We start from the raw sequence: 20,644 nt of genomic DNA, 5'->3' as shown, positions 1-20,644 counted from the left end.
AACCACAATGGCGATGTCACAGCCCCCTGGGGCGCCCCTGTGTTAACTATGCGTTCATTAGATATAACATTGTTTACCCTAACCCTCTGAGCTCTCTGGGTCAAAAATTCATTAGCCCATAGCATTATGTATGGACTAATCTGCAACGCTTTCATCTTTTCAATGAGTAAATGAAGTTGTATAGTGTTAAAAGCTGATGAGAAATCCATAAATAGCAATCTTACATAAGTGTTCGGTAAGTCCAGATGTTTGTAGACACAGTTTAAAATATTTAGGATGGCATCGTCTACACCTTTACCCTTTTGGTAAGCAAATTGTAAAGGGTCTAACTTATTACAAAGATCATTCAGAAGAAACATTTTAACCAATTTTTCTAAACATTTAGACACAATGGAAGTAAGTGAAACAGGTCTATAGTCATTCATTTCCTTCGGTTTGGAAACCTTTGGCACAGGTACAATTATAGATGACTTCCACACAGGTGGTATCTCATGGTTTAGTAATGAAGTAGAAAAAATATCTTGGAAAGGTTCAGCTAGTTGTTCAGCACATAACGATGTCATCGTGTGGTGACATAGGTCCTGATTGATGCCAACTAGAAGTCAAACAAACCTATTAGTAGGTCACCCTACTTACCAAAACTTCGGTCATTTTTTCCTCATTATCTGCCTCGCTACGTTGTTGAAACATCTTTAGTAAATACACATTCTAAAGCATTGTAACGAAACAAAAAGTTTGTTCGACTGAAGTTAGGCCCTAGTAAGGATATGTTTACTCTAAGTCACACGGGAATAAAGACAGGGTATTGTAAGAGAGGGAAGCACTCGATTTGAAGAGCTGGAATAGATATACATGGGGTTAAGTTCTAGTATTTTTCTAGTTCATGTATAGTGCATTCAATCATCTTAATAGATATGTAGGTCCAGCGATGCATGCTCCGAGACAGTGGGAAAACTTGGCTTTTTATACACATCCACTGAGATGTACTCACCTACCTCATCGTGTGTAGGTGTGTGTATATGAATGTACTAATTGACGCTGTGATAAAAAAAATTGAAGACAAAACATGTGTCGAATATTCATTTCCACTTGCCATTTTGTACAGTATGTGACCTCTCGGAGTGTGTGTGTGTGTGTGTGTGTGTGCAGCTTGGATAACATCTTGAGAAACACTCAGGTATCTTGATTACCGTTGATGGAAATTAAAACGAATTACCTCGGCGACTGCCTGTATACACCTTCCTTATCGATTAGTTTGTACACATTTAGTTTGGAGGCAGCATGTGTGGGAGCTCACTTTACATGAAGTTTTACATTGCTCGTCTGTTCTCTTTCCTTGTTGGAGGATGTTTCTTCTATATGTCTTTCTTTATTTATTTCCTTCTTTCTTCCTTCTTTTTTCCTTCTTTCTTCCTTCTTTCTTTCTTACTTTCTTAACTTTTTTCCTTTCTTTTATCTTTTCTTTCTCTTTCTTTCGTTTCGTCATGTTTGTTCAGGTGTGTTCCCGATTTCTTTCTTACTTTTTGTGTCTGCTCTTTTTTTACTTTTTTCTTTTCTTTTTTAAACTTACTTTTTTATTTTATTTTTCATTATTTCTTTCATTTTTCCTTTTTTTTTTTTTTTAAATATTTGTTTCTCGCTTTCATATTTTCTTTTCTTTTTTTTCAGCATAATTTTTTCTCTTCTGTTCTTTCTTTTTGTTTGTTTGTGTTTGTGTTTGCTCCATAAATCTTTACAATAACATTTTATCACTTTTTTAGTTCCTTATTTCCTAGAGATCTAGAAATGGCATCAAATCATTTGTTAGTTATTTTAGTGACTAAATAGTTACTTAACAAAATACTGTTGTTACTACCAGCAAGCGACTCGTGTCTCGGGTATATTCTGATAATAATAATAATTTTATTTATAGAGCGCTGTTAATTAACAAAATGTAGACTGAAGGCCCGGTGGTAACAATACAAACTTAAACATAATCGCTAAAATGACAAATTAATCTAAAAAAAGTTAGGGTAGGTCTTAATGTTCTTCTTGAAAGTAGTGTAGCATGTTGTCTGTCTGAGATCAATGGGGAGTGAGTCCCAAACCTTTGGTCCGTGCACTGAAAAAGCACGCAGCTTTTGAGGGAGAAACGTGGCACCACTAGAAGTCCATTGAGCGCAGGGCTCTCTGGGGGACATATGGAGCGATCAGTTCGCTAAGGTACAAGGGCATTTCTATATTATAGATACACTGATGACAAAGTGTGGCCACCTTGTAGTCGATTTTCGCTTTCACAGGAAGCCAATGGAGCGTGCGAAGTAGCAGTTGATTGCTAAGTTAAGTAGACTTCATTAGAACGTTATGGGGACTGTAATTACCGAAACATTAGTTTGATTTATTGACCAGCCGAAATGTGTCCAAATGTTGACTCTCCGTCATGCACAGACACACCGTGTCAATGATTGGCAAGTTTTACCTGCACGTTGACCTCCAGGTGATCACAGGGGGCTTTCACTACTTTTTTTCTCTCTCTTACCTTAAATTTCCAGTTTAGATCAATACTAGAGAGTGTATGTATTGGCTTTCAAAGGGCAAGATCTGTCAAACTAACCCCATTTTTACAAAGCTGTCTGTCTGGTAAAAAAATTGTACATGATATTTCTCTCACACCCAATCTTGGATCAAGCTGAAATTTTGCATAATTATTTCTTTTATCTGACAAGTATCATATATATATATATATATATATATATATATATATATATATATTGTTACGATCTTCTCAATCAGGCCTTCTGCAAACACTGCTAAACACAACAGCAAAGCACATCTAACTCAAGAACTTGACAACAAGAGCTTCAAGTAACAAAGTGGCGGTTAAATTACAAATACATCGACAGCCAATTTAACACAATTGGCTACATCAAATTCAAATGCTTTTTTGAACTTAACAGAACTGCTTAACTAAACATAACTAGTCTCTCTAGCTCGTACAGCTACATTCTCGAAGACTCAAAGGTACCACAAGTCCTTACTGCCTTGCTGTTCTGGACTCAACTGTCTATTGTTACATACTGTCGCTAGTCCGTGTATCAGTAGGTCACACACCCATTAACCCTTTCAGTCCGCCACTGGAGTTACAACAATATACAACAATGAGGTATATTATTATTTTAAATAACTTCCATAAATGTTTAATCTCCAAGTCTAAGTTCCCACATTTTCTTTGTTATTCCACTTCAGTTTCTCCTACATTATAAGACAGTGGTACAGCGATGTCAATAGTGGTAGCGGTTGTTGTTGTTTTTTAAATAAACAGCAGATCAGGGCGATTAAAATGTACCGTTTTGTCGGTCAAAATGTATCTATTATAACTGTTTTGGAAATGAATTGATTTTCATTCTCTGGCACCGCCAGGGTCCAGCTTCGTGAAAGAAAAACAAAGTTCATTGTAGACCACTGAGAAATGTTCTGATGAGGTGGCTGGTCTGCAGCAGTATAGCCCTTTGACAGGTAATAAGGAAATAACGATCCTCTTAAGAATATTATAATAATAATTATTATTATTATTAGAGTAAAATGTAACCGAAGAAAAAGAAATCGGGAAAATCCGTTTTTGTTATTTTGGAAAAGGCGTCACTGGTATACAAGGATTTGATTTGATCCTACCATCTTCAGAAACTGGGAGCCATTAGAGCGTCTTCCAGAATTACTGTGTCTGGTCTGATCAAGTTTTGGCGGAGTATATGATTCCAGCCCCCACACGTTGAAGCACGCGATTCCAATTCTCGCAGGCCAGTAACTTCTGGTCGGTATCAATTAGTGCTGTAACATCGCGCCATCCCCTGTGTCATCAAAAGTCTATCAGAGTTCAAACTCGGCTGTGGAAAACAAGCTGTACTTGCCTTCGAGTCAGGGACTCAGCTGGGACAATGATTACTGGGAGAGAGAATGGCGAGGGGGGAGAAGAGAGGGGCAAGGAATTAAGAAAAGAAACTGGAAATTGAAACGAGATTTGAAAATCACGAGTAGTTTGTGTCACGTGATGGGGGGGGTGAGAAGTAGTGCAGTGTCCCCCCCCCCCACCACTCCCTTCACTTCCATCACCATCGGGCTACTTAGTACACTTCTGTTTGTCAGCAGAGTTCAGAGGTCGTTAGAACCATTTTCCATGTGACTGGTTTGATACGGATATCAAGCATGTAGGTTACCAAGATAGTTTCCATCTTTCAGAACTTGCAATCTTTAGGGCAGATGATGTAAAGGTCATCTGTTTCTTTGGCCCAAGGTTAACGAGGGTGTCATGTGGCCAGCTCAACGACCTTACTTTTCCCCAACTTATTCCGGGTAGCCATTAGAGCTGGGTAAACTCAGATGTGCCCGAAGATCCCGAAATTAAAAATACTTGTCTTCACCAGGACTTGAACCCTGAAACCCACGGTTCGGAAGCCAAGTGCTGTTACACTCAGCCACCGCGCCTCCAGGATACTAAATGCTGACATAGATTGAACGGATGTGGATACCCCACAGATATTCTTTGTTTACTACAGGCTGATAGAATAAGCTAACTTTTATTTCACTACGTATGACAGGCATAGCGTCGCTAGGTACGTTGTCATTAGGTGCGTAAATGGTCTGTCTGTTTCCTAGTCACCGCTTCCAAAAACTAACTAACCTGGCGACGTCTGTTTACTGATGACACATATAATATGGTAAAATATAATATTACTTGTTATAATTGTTATAAAATTTCTGTGAAATGTAAAACCGTGTATGTGTATTGTTGAACTGATTATTTTGCGATTTCAAAAACAACACAATGAAGACAAGGATACAATGAAACAACAAAAGAATCAACAAGTTGGCACCAGATTAAAGAAGAAAATATAATTGGTAAATATTTCTAATAAACAGTCAAAATGAATCTTCGCGAAATTCAGCGAATATTAAGTAAAATTGCGCGGTTCGATTAGATCTGAACTTGAGACTAAGTGAACTTAGTGCTTGTGTTTATCCACTGAGCTACCACTGTTCCAATGTTGACAAAGTGAGCGACAAAATTATGTGCATATAACAAAGCTATTAACAATTATTTATTCCTTAATTGAATATTAGTAAAAATCAACAAGAGCATTCGTGCACTCAAGTATAGCCCCCCCTCCCCCCCCCCCATCTATCTGTAATGTAATATAGAGAATACATTTCAATTCATGATATGTGCGAATGTGAACAGACTTTTGTAACGAGACAGTCTAACATGCTAATAGCCTACTGTCTCATAGATAGAGCTAACAGGGAGTTTATAGAGTTTTAAAGTGAATCAAAACCTTTATTCATCGTTTCTCTCCTTACTGACTGATCCTATTGGACAGCTCGATTATAAATACAAGTAAATAAATTCCTCAAGAATACGTCACAGGATTATAGAGATGTCAATATAAAAGTCTGAACTGTTGACCTCTACAACAAAGGAAACTAGTCATGTTTGAAAATGTGTCTAATTTTTGTGTCATGCTGGGATATTCTAGTGACGTAGGCACAGTAAGATGAACTCAGAAAAGAAGAGAGAAAGGCCACAGTAATGACATAGCATTGACAATAGTTCCAAAAGTGATACCGGAAGAAATGACGTTTAGAATAGAGATGGGAATCGAACCCAACTTTTAAAGTTCGGGTTCGGTTCGGTTCGGTCAGATTTAAGTTCGAGTTCGGTTCGGTTCGATGACGAGTATAGTTCGGGTTCGGTTCGGTTCGGTCAGGTCTAAAGTTCGGGTTCGGCTCGGTTCGATGTTATAAAATTATGTAATAGCAAAATTAAGTTATAAGGCTTAATACAATTTATCAGATAAAACACTTTAAGTTTAATTTTTACATAAAACAAATACTTTGCAACATATAATAGGCCTATGGGCAATATTTTTTCCAAAATAATGTTGCCTACATACATTTTAAGCAATGTAAAAATTTCTTAATGGAGATAGAATTGAAGATGCGGCAGGTTTTTGCTCAAGTCGGCAAGTGGCTAAATTCTGGGCAAGACTCGGCGCTAAGCGTATTCTAACCTTTTTCTCTTAGTAAGAAGAGTGTCACCACCTCAAAGTTGGTGCCATAGAGTAGAAACCCTAATTCTGTATTGTGTATGTTAATTCCATATTGTGAATCTTATTCACAACCCATGTTGCACTAAGGTGAACACTTTTGACCTTAGGTGAACCAGAGAGTTAAAGGCAGTCAGTCCACATAGAGATCTTGTAGCAAGCACTTGTATTGAGTCACTTAAGATATAAGCAGTAGAGTTAGATGTTTAAAGTAGTTGGTTATAGAATAAGTACTAAGTTGTGATATTCGTATATTACTGTTGGATTAATACTGACCATTCCTGGGTCGAATTGTATGGTGTATTCACTATGTGGTGTTATATTAAACTTATTGTGTCTGCTACACCCAGCGTCATTCCATTATTCTGTGATTTGTAACAAGAACCCAATGTCACTACCACGCCTACATTGATAACCACAGCCACATTCATAACATATAAAATCATACGGTGACAAAGAGATATTTTTTTTAAAGGCTAATATCGATGTGCTTTCTTTCAGAACGCACAATTCATCATAATAAAAAAACAAATATTCTTCGTGTAAAGACGTCTCTATCGAGGATTTTTTTTTTTCACACATAAGTCGTCACTATAATAAATTGCAATATACGGAAGAAATTCGACTATTCTGAGACAAAAATGCAGAAGAATCTCAATAGCGGAGATGTTTTAAAATGTTTTCTTCAAAACGTTTTGACCCATATTGTGCATACGCGCCTCGCAAGATAAAATGGCATCTCCTAATTAATATATTTTAATTTTTAAACATGTAATTATACTAATATTCAGATAAGTTACACTGAAAATAAAACTTTTTTTTTCGATGCCCCCTCTCTTTGTTAGTTGGTCGTTGGTTTGTCACTTACGAACAGCTAGTACAATTGAACCAATATAGGCGTTTTATATTTTTACCGGTAAGGATAGTATAGAGGGACTTCTTATGGTCCGGCAGTTACGCTGGGTATGGCACGTATCCCGTATGGGAGACGAACGTATGCCAAAGACAGTCTTTTCTTTTTTTGTGAGCTAAAAGGTGGCCGCCATAACAGAGGCGCCCCACGGAAACGCTTCAAAGACCAGCTTAGGCGTCAACTTTGCTTAGCTGACATAGAAGAGAGCACCTGGTTGCATGCGGCCTTAGAACGAGTCAGTTTGAGACCAAAAGAAAATCCGCTGCCGAGGACAAACGCCGAGGACAAACGCAGACGCGAAAAGAAAAACTAAATGGACCACCTGCGGACAGTGGTTTTGCTTGCCCTGGATGTGGCAAAATATATAGGTCACATCTGGGACTGCGCAGCCATGGGAAAAACTGCATTCCTCACTAATCTTCGGACTCGAAGACAAGCCTTATAATAACATATAAACTTAATAAACTTTAAAATAAAGTTCTTATGTGAACAACTCAATATAGCCTAACTGTTATTACAATATTCACATATTTAACTTTTGATAGAGATGTAATATTAATGAAATATACTGATATTTAAACGAAATCTAGGTCTCAAGATTGTCTGCCGTTTCACATTTGCATTACGCTTATTTCATCATACTCAATGCATAAACACAAATCAGTCGCTTAACCTCTTCTTATCGCCACCAGACACCACACACACACACACACACTCTATGACACCCCTTTTTGTCAGGAAGTTGCGTCTCCCCATCCCCCAATTCAAGGTACTCGCCATCCCCACCCACGGGGGAGGACCCAAAGTTTGAGAAACGCTGCATTAAAAATACTGATGATCAATGATGCAAAACAAAATAATAGTAAAAATATTCAGTGGCGTTGCTAGGAATTGTTCATCATTTGGGAGCCCGGGAGGGGCTGGACCTCTTTGGGGGCCCCTGCATTTTGCGTAATATTGAATATTGTAAAAAAACACTCATTTGAGGCCCCCTCAAGTGGGGGCCCGGGGAGATTTTCCATTTCCCCCCCTCCCTCACCCTTGCTACGCCACTGATAATATTCCAATATGGAATACTTCACAATTTTGTAAAAATAAATCACTTAATAGAAGATAATTAAAATTTATTTTAAACTAGAACACAAATGAACTTATTGTAGATTTATATCTACACTCTCTAAATGGCCAAAACTATTCTTTTGTTAACTAACAGCCATCTCAAATAAAAGTGACAATATTTTAATGTTGACTTTGTACTTACTAGGAACTAGAGTCTAGATCTAGATCTAATTAGAGGGCGCCTATTCAACTCAAAACCAATATTGCAAACAGCCCGCGAAAATTCAAGGCCAGGTGGGAGTCGGCACATACGGAAAAACCCATGGGAACCCCAGCGCGCCGCTTTTTTTTTCTTTTTAAAGTTTTCAAAATAGCCCCCCCCCCCCCCTCCCAAGTTTTCAAAGTATAATGGAATCAATAGAATTTAAATAAAATATTTAAGTAATTTTTATTTTTTTTTAAACCAAAAATAAAAAAAAAAGGATGTACAAATTGCAAAATTAGTTCGGTTAAGATAAGGAGGGTTCGTTCGGTTCGGTTCGTACCAAGCAGTTTCAAAGTTCGGGTTCGGTTCGGTTCGGTCATAAGTGAGGTTCGAGTTCGGTTCGTTCGGTTCGGGTTCGGTTCGTTTCCCATCTCTAGTTTAGAACAAGCCTTGATGAAAACTAGGTCAACATGGCCGACTTAGTATTAATGATATACGATCTAACATTTGAAATGAAACCCAACACACTGGATGTCAGTTGTCGACATCCTTGCAGTATTGACTGAAATTAAAACTAGTTGACAATGTCGTAGTGAATATCAACAGGTAAATATCAACTTATTATCAACTTGTTATCAACTTATTCAAGCTGTTGAAAAATGACCGCTTGTTGTCAAACATGTCACCGCTTTCTTTTCAAATAAGAATATATATTGCTGTACTTTCTAAGTAATTAGTGCATATTTTTTCCAATTTTACATATTTCTAAATATTCAAGAGAAATATACAAGTATACAAGAAGTAATAGTTATTCAACATAGAATAGTTATACAAGACAGAATAGTTATACAAGACAGAATAATTATACAAGACAGAATAGTTTACAAGACAGAATAGTTATACAAGACAGAATAATTATACAAGACAGAATAGTTTACAAGACAGAATAGTTTACAAGACAGAATAGTTTTGAATTTTTAGGACCCACTGAAAAGGTAAAAAAACTTTATTGGCTATTTAGCTGTCATAAAATGTCGTCATATTATTTATTATTAACGCAGAGCCTTTGACCAATAAAAAACATTTATTTTTAGAACTGCTCAGTTTCTCCAGCCATAACTTACTTTATTTTAGTACGCCACTTTATAACCTATATAAACGTACAACGTACACGCAAACAGACTTAACGGCTGTTCATCTGGTATCTATCAAAATATCACATAGGTAAGCTCCTGTCTTCCCTCGGTTACTTCGCATTGACCAAATTTCTCGCGTACCGTCCCCACAATCCCTTTGGTCTTCGCTCCTCACACACAATCTGAATGCCGTCCCCTGTGAAGTACTCACCTCAATGTAAGCCCTACTGGCTAGTCTCAAGCAGTGCGGCTCACTCCACTGCTAAGGCGGTGCTTTACTTTTTCCACCTGCCTGAGCAGGTTACCGAAGAGCCTGTCGCAGATCTGGCATCAGAGGGATTTATATGCTTCCTGAACACCTCCGTGATACCAACATTCGCACTGATAACTACGCTCGGACTAGTGCGGTGATAACTCCAGGGACTAATGGAATTTTCGTTTATAATTAATATTAATTAGATGGTGTTTTTAACATCAGCACCTGGCTATTCGTTGTGCTGTTTGGAGATGTATTTTTGTCAAAATTTCTAGCTGCGTAGAAGAGTTTCTGTGTGTTTGCGCTGGTGGATACCTCTGGATGATAATACATTTGTTTCCATTCAAACCAAAGACTAAAATTCTAAGAATCTCTGAAGTCCAACATGGAAAGACACGTTAGTATTATCCACTCCTCGTTAGTAGTATCTAAACTTTCACATTCATTGATTCATTTATTTGTTCAATGACTGTCTGTTTTATTTTTACTTGCGAATCAAATGTAGAAATATCTACCATTCAAATGTCGAGATAACTTAGCGTGCGTCAAATTACCTTACTGTTGATACCTTACTGTTGATACCTTACTGTTGATACCTTACTGTTGATACATTACTGTTGATACCTTACTGTTGATACCTTACTGTTGATACATTACTGTTGATACATTACTGTTCATACATTACTGTTGATACATTACTGTTGATACCTTACTGTTCATACATTACTGTTGATACATTACTGTTGATACATTACTGTTCATACCTTACTGTTGATACATTACCAACAAGAAAATTTTTTAAATAAAAAAAAAAAACTATAAAAAAACGCTGCTTATAATACATGTAATTGTATCAATTACTTTGGATCAGTCCTGTCATTCAATGTGTACTAGATCTAGACTCACAATAATACTTCTGTGCGATTAGAAAACTTTGTAATTGTTTTTGTTGAGCGCTATTTCATTCTATTCACTTTCTGACTACGTTAGGATGATCTCACTTATCTAGGCCAGGAAAAGGTAAGAGGAGGAAGAAGGGGGCGGGGGGTATATTTGTGAATGTTACCGTGATCGCTTTTTAACCTTTTGTTTGTTTTATAAAGACAAAACGTTGTACGACTTGACTTCTAACTCCAGGGCTCAAGCTTCCTCAAGCCAGTACACTAGCCTCTGTGCCAGCGAAGTGCTATGAAAATAGAAGTTGTTATAGTTGTTTTTTGTTAGTTTCATATTTTAAGCGACGACCTAATTCTCTATAAAGGGGATTTATTCTACGCATTGAACCACAATTGTCAAGTACAATTTCTTTCCCTTTCCAAAATAATTGATTACGAATAGTTAATTAATTATTTTTTCTTAATTGATTCTTGTTTTGTCAGTTACACACAAAAAATTTGCCAAATATCAACTTGCTCCGAGATAGGATGTGGGAGAAATAACGTTTACGAACAGACAGACAGACAGAGTGAGTTGACATAAACTTTGTTAAAATAAAACACTCCGAGTAGTAAATAAGCAACAAAACAAGAAAAATATAGGAGAAGCTTTTTTTTTTGGAATTTAAAGAGGCTAACATAAGAGTAAGAACCGCACAATTACTGCCATACCTCTCAATAGTGAAAGATTTTTCTCGCCTTTCAATATAACTAACTTAATTAATTACCACTAATAAATTAACAAATTCGTAAAAGAAAAATTATGACTCATGTATTGTCTTTGACATTGAATAAATAATTGTTTGGGAAAGTTTCAACTTGATCCGAGACTGGAAAGTGGGAGATATAACGTTTGCAAAATGTGTACTAGACAGACAGACAGACAGACAGACAGAGGGAGATGATATAAGCTTTGTAAATAAATAATAACGAAACATGTTTATAGCACAAATAATAAACTTCAAATAGCAGGTTCGGATTTTGAATACCTGGTGCCCTGTGGAGATCTGATATAGAGCTCTGTTAATCGTCCGCCCTTGCAGCTATAATATGAGATGTATGGGAGAGGGTTGAGGTGGGGTGCATAAGAACATCTCTCGAGTAATGGGTACATGTTTCACCATTAAAATTGTTATTTATAGATTTTAAACTGAACAGTTAAGTTTAGGAACAGGCTCTGAACCTTTTAACAATTTTTGCTGCTTTTCCCGAAGCCTCTTCTGCCTCGAGGCCTATGCGGTGGCACACTTTGCATACCCCTAGTTTCGAGACAGCAGATCGTTAGACTGACACTTAAGTGTGCATTAAGGTTAAAACTATGAGTTAATATCACTACTAGAGACAATAAACACAGAAGGATAAAATGGTCTTGCAGCAATGTATGACAAATTGAGCCTTAATTAAGAATGACTCCAATATAAGTCAGTTAAACACAGCGTAAGGATACATGTGTCGCTCTAGTTCCATCTGTTAAGCTAATGAAGAGTTGCCAAGTCCATGGTTCATTAATCGCGTTTTCTCAGTCTATTCTCCCAACAACTAAATATTACATTCTAGTGCTGTTATCATATGTTATATGTCTATTTCATGACACCTTGTATTATTACTAAGCATTATTAAAATAATGGTTTTGTTTACAGTTTAGTTTTTGGTTCACTTATCACTTAATATAGATTTAGTAACTTCACATTTCATGCTGCACATTGGATACTCATTTAGAAAACTGTTTGTAGAGGTATGATGTAGTGTCTTTGAGCATGAGACCAAAATGAGTACTTAAAAATAATAGAAGACTAACAAATTGAGAACCCCTTTCGTCATTTCGCTTGTACATATAAGCTTTGTAAAATTTGACACAGAAACCGTTGACATGAGTAGCTCCATTGATCTGAGAAATATGTCAGGAGACACTAGAATTCAGTGACGCCAATTATATAAGCAGTAAGGAAAAAGAAAGCCAATAATGAGGCGATAAAATCAATAATTCGAGTTTTTTTTTTTTTTTTTTTTTTGCTACTTTTTCAGACATGAGCTTTGAATATCTTGAGCTATGAATATCATGAGCTATGAATATCCTGAGCTATGAATATCATGAGCTATAATTATCTTGAGCTATGAATATCATGAGCTATAATTATCTTGAGCTATGAATATCTTGAGATTTGATTATTATAGCTTATCCCTTACCTTTCAAACATTCACTTTTAATACTAAAACTTGATCAAGTCTTTAGATTTCTATTCATGTTTTCTGACGTAGTCACTGGAATGTCAGTATAACGCTTTAGAATATTCCGAAATTAATGCTGTAGACTGCAGTGTACTTTTTGTTATGATACTGCTTTGTTATGATACTGCTTTGTTATGATACTGCTTTGTTATGATACTGCTTTGTTATGATACTGCTTTGTTATGATGCTGTGGATACCGTTTTACGGGAATGTACGCACTCAATAACAATTTATTGGAGCTTTTCATTAATGGCCGACAACTTTAAAAATTAATTAGGTTTTGTTGTTTCTAGTATAAAGAATGTATGAACTGTTGACCATTGTCACAGCTGTGTGATTTTGTTTGGTTTTTGTTGTTGATACAAATAATATAGTACGATCTCTCATGTGCTGGACCTGGAGCAGACTATGACAGTGATGTATAGACACCCAGACAGAGACATCAGTTGACACCAACACTACGAAGACTCGAGAGGAACAATAAACTCGCGAACACTAGGGCTCGAAATACCACGGTCAGTTATACCGGCAGGACACATCGCGGATCTTTAGATTTATGTAGGGAAAACGTGATACTAGCGTAGTCCGGGTGACAAGACAATAATTAGAGAAAAAATTAGACATAGTTTAAGGACTATAAAGTCAGAAACAGTTTGAGATAAGGGGGAGACAACTCAAACACGGCTAGGTGCTGGACCAGACCGATGTTGTAGGAGTCGATGTCGTATTGGTATATACGACTTGTGTTGTAGTTGTTAGATACTGGAACAGTATCAGTGCTTTTCTTAAGGACACACGGTAAGACGGAACTATTCATCTTTTCTTAAATGCACGCAGGAAGTTATGAGTTGATTCGTTGATTAAGTACTTGGCCATTTGTAAGTGTCTGTCAAATTATATCTAGGTGACGGTCAGAGACGGTAGAGTTTTACAAGTACATATAACATCAAGACTATACGGACTGTGACGTGGGCTCCAGGATCCGGGCTAAAACAAGAGAGAGAGAAACTGTCCAGTGTGGCTTGCTATTTGTACCCAGCATCAATTTATATGTAACTATGTTGTTTTAGCCTTTCATGATTAGATAACTCCGAATCTTTTGTACCATTATTCATTTCTATTATTCATTTCTTATGTGTTTCTATTCATTACATTGTTTTATCTTAATTAATCAACCAAATTAACCACATTATTATCTCAATTATCTCCTATTTTGGTGGTTAATATATCAATAATTAAACACCTGTTTTAATGACCCTATTGTGTTCGGAGGTCCTAATTTGTCACATTAGACATTGTTGTGTTATTCGTTTCATCGTCACCTTTTGTATTAGTTTCTATCATTATAACTGGTTGGCTAGACACGGCGAGAATCATCCTAGACATCTTGCCATCAAGAGCTGATAAGTCGATATTCAGTTTCTTGACAGTGGGGGCCTGTCCAAAGCAATTAAATTGCTATTATACTAAGGTAATTTTTTTTTGTGGGCTACTGAAACCTCGGGGGATCGTTGTAAACAGTACTTAGTATTTCAGAAAAATATATAATTTCCAGTTTGCTTTGTATTTCATTTGTATTATCTACAGTATGTAGATAACAGTTCTATAATACAGTATCATTCTAAACATTTTACCACATTTATTTTGCTGGTTTTCCTTAACTTTGCTTCTGTTATTTAGAGCATTATTTTTATTATAACTATTATTGTTATTATTATTATTATTTTTATAATTAGTATTTCTGTCTCTGACTTTTTCAAAGTTTCTTGGTGTTTCCTCGTTTAGTTGTCGGCTTTTATTTTCTAGTTTCTTTAAATAGGATTTCACGCTCATCTTTACATCTTTTGCATGAGTTAGCTACCCTTTCTGTTCCAAGCCAAGCAACGAATGCAATTATTGTTCGCCACCAAGACAAGGAGTACAAGCTGACAGCACCGAGACCGTCACCGGCGTGTCCATTGTGTCGAGCTGCGGGGCTCAAGTTTCCACTACACCGGCAGAAGGATAAGTTTGTTTTCCTCTGTGTGTGTGTGTGCCTGTGTATGAGTGTAATAGCCACTCTATTTTGTTGGGCATAGCATCCTTAGTTTTTTTTTTACGAGAGGGGTGCGGAGTTTACAAGGGGGATAATCCACTTTAAATTTGTTCCACAAGATTGCCCCGTTGCAAAGAAGAACTCCAGCCCCCAAATCCTTTAGCTGCATGCCAGTCACATTCGTTTGATTTACTTGATAACCAAGACAGTAGTGGTAGATCTGTAGGGACTTTGTTTATTCATGAAGGCCTTCTAAATGGGAAAAAGGTTACAGTTCTCAGAGATTCAGGATGCAGTATTATTGGTGTCCGTCGAAATCTAATTTCTGCTCACAATATTTTAAATGGGACATACACGTTGAAACTTATTGATGGTCAAATTAAAGACTACCCACTAGCTAGAATTCATATAGACACACCTTTCTTGAAGGGTTATTTTGTCGCTGCTGTGTTCGATGACCCTGTCGCCGACCTTATTGTTGGTAACGTAAATAATGCAAAGAGCTTTCATCCTGCTGGTGCTGTCACTAGAGCTATGACTAGTCGGATAGCTGAAACCCCGAAGCTCCCATATGATAATGTTATAGATAACATTAGTTCAATCCCCAATTACAAGGAGTTTCAGAAAGAACAATTAACAGACACAACTTTGACAGATCTATGGCAACGAGCTCGGGCCGGCACCGTACAAGATAAACAAAAGGGCTTTATTTCTTTCATTATCAAGAACAATTTACTTTACAAACAGTTCGTGAAAAAAAGGATCCTTACAATATTGTACAACAATTAGTCGTCCCTATGTCTCATAGACAGCTAGTCCTAAGCACCGCACACTCATCCTCTCTTGCAGGTCATATGTCTGTCCGCCGCACTAAAGATAGGGTATATTCACAGTTCTACTGGCCTGGAGCCAATAGAGACATTAAATCATATATTAAAACATGTTTTATTTGTCAGAAAGCTAAGCACCCAGGTCAAAGTGGTAAGGCTATTTTGGGGGAAATGGATAGAATTTCGACGCCATTCTGCAAAGTAGCTATCGATATCATTGGTCCTTTACAATTGACTGACAATAAAAATAGATACATACTTACCCTCATAGATACGGCTACACGATGGCCTGAAGCTATACCATTGCCAAACATAGAAACTCATACTGTAATTGAAGCTTTTAGTACAATCTTTTCCAGAATAGGATTCCCAGAAAAAATTTTGTCGGACAATGGGCCTCAATTTAAATCTGATCTTTACCACCAAATACTCAGATTCTTTAACATCACACCAATGAAGACAACACCATATCACCCTATCTCCAATGGCTTAGTTGAAAGATTTAATGGCTCTTTAGAGCATATGCTTCGAAAAGTCGCGACTGAAGAACCAAAAAACTGGGATAGATATATTCATGCGGTTCTCTTTGCATACCGTGAAGTTCCAAATGAATCTACTAAGTTCTCTCCATATGAATTAGTTTATGGTAGAAAAGTTAGGGGGCCCATGTCTATCCTTAAACACTTATTTACGGAAGAATTTATAGAAAATGAGACCAAAACTGTTTATGAATATCTGTTGGATCTTAAACACAGGTTAGGCTACGCTAGCAAATTGGCTCACGAAAATGATGTGGCTAGTATGTCCAAGCATAAGATTTATTATGACAAGAATGCAATAGATAAGGATATTCAGGAAGGAGACTTGGTCCTCCTTCTTAAACCACACAAGAAAAACAAACTAGCGCTTCATTGGGACGGGCCCTATACAGTACTGAAAAAAATATCTGAAGTTAATGTTATTATTAAGAAAGGAGGTAAACTTAAGACATATCATGTCAATAGATTACTGAAGTATCACGTTAGAGAAGACAATAAACCAGATACTACACGTAACAGTGGTGAAGGCCTCACCCTTATCGCTGCATGCGCCGCTTCTTTTGTTACTGATACAGACCATGACACGATCGATACTGACAGCCAAATACCACCTTTACCAACTCTTACTTCTAGTGGCCACTCTTCCCTAACTTCCTTAAACATCATCCCCAATTTGAGCACAACGCAAACTGCCCAGCTCCATGACATTCTTACTGAATTCTCCAGTATCATTACTGATATACCCGGAAAAGCAAAGGTGCCAGAATTTAAAATAGAGCTTACATCAGATAAACCAGTCACCCTTAAACCATATGCTGTTCCTCTCCACATGAGAGATGTCCTAAACAAAGAGATTGAAAACATGCTTCGACTTGACATTATAGAGGAGTCTGACTCCCCATACGCAAGCCCAGTTGTCCTTGTCAAAAAGAAAGATGACTCAATTAGGACTTGTGTTGACTTTCGGAAATTAAACATGATAACTAAGTTTGATGCAGAGGTTATACCAGATCAGGAGGATTTGTTTACCCAACTGAACTCTTCTCAATATTTTACAAAGTTGGATTTAACAAAAGGATTCTGGCAACTCCCTTTAGAACCTTCTAGTCGAAAATACACTGCTTTTAGAGTTCCTATGGGTCACTTTCAATTTAAGTATCTCCCCTTTGGTCTTTTGAATAGCCCTAGCTTTTTCAACCGTACCATTAGAAATGTTTTGAAAGGCCTGTCTGATGTCATTTTTTACTTTGATGACATTTGTGTTTTTAGCAATGATTGGGTTTCCCATCTAACTTCACTGACTGCATTGTTGTCTAGATTACGGGAGGTGGGGTTTACAGTTAAGCCCAGCAAATTGGAGATTGCTTACACAAGTATTACATTTTTGGGGCATATTGTTGGCAACGGTAAATTGCAACCTGAACCAGGGAATATTGACAAAATCCTTCACCTACGGGTCCCCCATACAAAGAAAGAAGTCCGTAGCTTGATGGGCCTAGCTAATTACTACAGCAAATTTATACCATCATTTGCTAGTTTAGTTTTTCCTTTAACGGAGCTTCTTAAAAAGGGAATGCCCATGAAAGTTGTGTGGACTGCTGAGTGTGAGAATGCACTAAGAGGAATACAAACTTGTTTGACAAATGATCCCATTCTCAAACTTCCCGATCCTTCCGAGCCTTTTATATTACAGACAGATGCTTCTAACATAGGTATCTCTTGTTGTCTAATGCAAGAGATAGATGGTCTTCTCCATCCGGTTCGATTCCTTAGTAGGAAGTTAATGCCTAGGGAACAACGGTACAGCACTATTGAAAAAGAGTGTCTAGCTATAGTATGGAGTGTGCAACGACTGTCTCGGTATCTTCTCGGTACGCATTTCACTATTCAGTGTGATCACAGACCGCTTTCCTATCTCAAGAGTACTGCCTTTGGCAACTCTCGAATTTGTCGTTGGGCACTACTTCTACAGGACTTCAACTTCACTGTGCACCATATCAAAGGTGTAAATAATGTTGGAGCTGATGTCTTATCTCGTCTACTCTAAGCCTTTTGTATCTAACAGTGTCCTAGTTCATCCGCTATTGAAGCGATTATGGTTTTATTCTAATTTTCACCTTTCTACGTTAACACATATTTTGTTATCCCTTACACAATGTTACACATTTACAATTTGTATTGATTGTTTTTGTTTTGTTTATTACTATGTACTTTAAGCTATTGTGCCTTGTTTTGATTATATCAATTTCTTTAAATTTTTTTTTTCACATTTTACTTTGATTTTTATGTCTTTTTGTGTGACTGTTTTAGAGAATCCCTAAAACAGTCAAGAGGGAGAGGGATGATGTCACAGCTGTGTGATTTTGTTTGGTTTTTGTTGTTGATACAAATAATATAGTACGATCTCTCATGTGCTGGACCTGGAGCAGACTATGACAGTGATGTATAGACACCCAGACAGAGACATCAGTTGACACCAACACGAAGACTCGAGAGGAACAATAAACTCGCGAACACTAGGGCTCGAAATACCACGGTCAGTTATACCGGCAGGACACATCGCGGATCTTTAGATTTATGTAGGGAAAACGTGATACTAGCGTAGTCCGGGTGACAAGACAATAATTAGAGAAAAAATTAGACATAGCTTAAGGACTATAAAGTCAGAAACAGTTTGAGATAAGGGGGAGACAACTCAAACACGGCTAGGTGCTGGACCAGACCGATGTTGTAGGAGTCGATGTCGTATTGTGGAATACAACTTATGTTGTGGTTGTTAGATACTGGAACAGTATCAGTGCTTTTCTTAAGGACACACGGTAAGACGGAACTATTCATCTTTTCTTAAATGCACGCAGGAAGTTATGAGTTGATTCGTTGATTAAGTACTTGGCCATTTGTAAGTGTCTGTCAAATTATATCTAGGTGACGGTCAGAGACGGTAGAGTTTTACAAGTACATATAACATCAAGACTATACGGACTGTGACGTGGGCTCCAGGATCCGGGCTAAAACAAGAGAGAGAGAAACTGTCCAGTGTGGCTTGCTATTTGTACCCAGCATCAATTTATATGTAACTATGTTGTTTTAGCCTTTCATGATTAGATAACTCCGAATCTTTTGTACCATTATTCATTTCTATTATTCATTTCTTATGTGTTTCTATTCATTACATTGTTTTATCTTAATTAATCAACCAAATTAACCACATTATTATCTCAATTATCTCCTATTTTGGTGGTTAATATATCAATAATTAAACACCTGTTTTAATGACCCTATTGTGTTCGGAGGTCCTAATTTGTCACATTAGACATTGTTGTGTTATTCGTTTCATCGTCACCTTTTGTATTAGTTTCTATCATTATAACTGGTTGGCTAGACACGGCGAGAATCATCCTAGACATCTTGCCATCAAGAGCTGATAAGTCGATATTCAGTTTCTTGACAACCATCTATGTATTTCGAAAGTTATACATGTTCTTTCTAAACAAACTTTGTACACTTGTAGATTTCATTATTGAGTGGGCAAGAAAGAGCTTTGGTGTCCTTGACATTGTTTAGTTTGTAACCTCCGTAAGTAATTTCTCCCTCTCTTCCTCTTCTTTTTTTTCATACTTTTGTCTTTTGGTTTCCTTATATCACCTCCTCAGTTAGCCATATTGCAATCTCTTCTTTTTCTATGTTTTTTTTTATGGTTTGAAAAATGTAAAACAGATCTTTAAAAGAAAAAGAAAAAAAAAAGAGAAAAAAAAGATTTTTCTGTTTAAAATTTAGCTTGAAAATCTGTAACAAAAGAATTCATACAACTCTTTAGTAACACAGAAAAGTATCTGTACATTTTTTCTAAATAAGACTTTATTAAACCAAACAAGATTTACATTTAAAAAATGTTCTTGATATCTGACTCACAAAGCAAAGAAATACATTTGATATACAGACTGCTGGAAGTGACAAACAAATAATATAATAATAACATCACAATAATGTGTGTCCCTAAAACTAATTCTCTCGTCCATCCGAAGACAGACTTTGTACAGAACCTAAGGGGAGGCTGCGGGGGCTGAGTGGTGAAACGCTGAGCTTTCTAACAAGCCCGAACCTCGACGAAAATTGTGACTTTGAACTTTTGGACCCTTTTGGACCCTTAGTACGTCCATGATTCTATTTACCACTGATGGGTTACAGTTGGGAAAGCAAAGGGCTGGGTTGATTGTGATGGCCATAGACACAGATCAGCTGCATGTTAGCAAAAGAAATAAAATCGTCGTCCGTGAATCAAGGGTAAATATCGGTAAAAGTCACGTGACAATTCAGTGGCGTACCTTGGGTGGGGGGAGGAGTGGGGAGAATTTGAAAATCCCCCCCTGGGCCACCTTTTGAGGAGAGGCCCCCAAATGAGTGTTTTTTACATTAAAAATTAAAT

General features: G+C 37.1%; 1 protein-coding gene across 3 annotated transcripts in view; it reads left to right on the top strand.

Annotated features, from left to right (window-relative positions):
• The window catches only part of LOC106063107 (uncharacterized), a 323,308-nt gene that overhangs the window by 240,616 nt on the left and 62,048 nt on the right, over window positions 1-20,644 (top strand). Inside the window, exon 1 of one of the 3 annotated variants that reach the window (XM_056019555.1) lies at window positions 9,624-10,046. The exons of the other annotated variants lie outside the window; for them this stretch is intronic. The gene's annotated coding sequence lies outside the window, so the exon portion shown is untranslated. Of the gene's footprint in view, window positions 1-9,623; window positions 10,047-20,644 lie in introns of those variants that run through there. 3 annotated transcript variants of the gene reach the window in all.

This window comes from Biomphalaria glabrata, chromosome 2 (genome assembly GCF_947242115.1).
Source record: "Biomphalaria glabrata chromosome 2, xgBioGlab47.1, whole genome shotgun sequence".
NCBI classification, from domain to species: Eukaryota; Metazoa; Mollusca; class Gastropoda; family Planorbidae; genus Biomphalaria; species Biomphalaria glabrata.
This window is presented reverse-complemented; position numbering and strand designations above follow the sequence as displayed.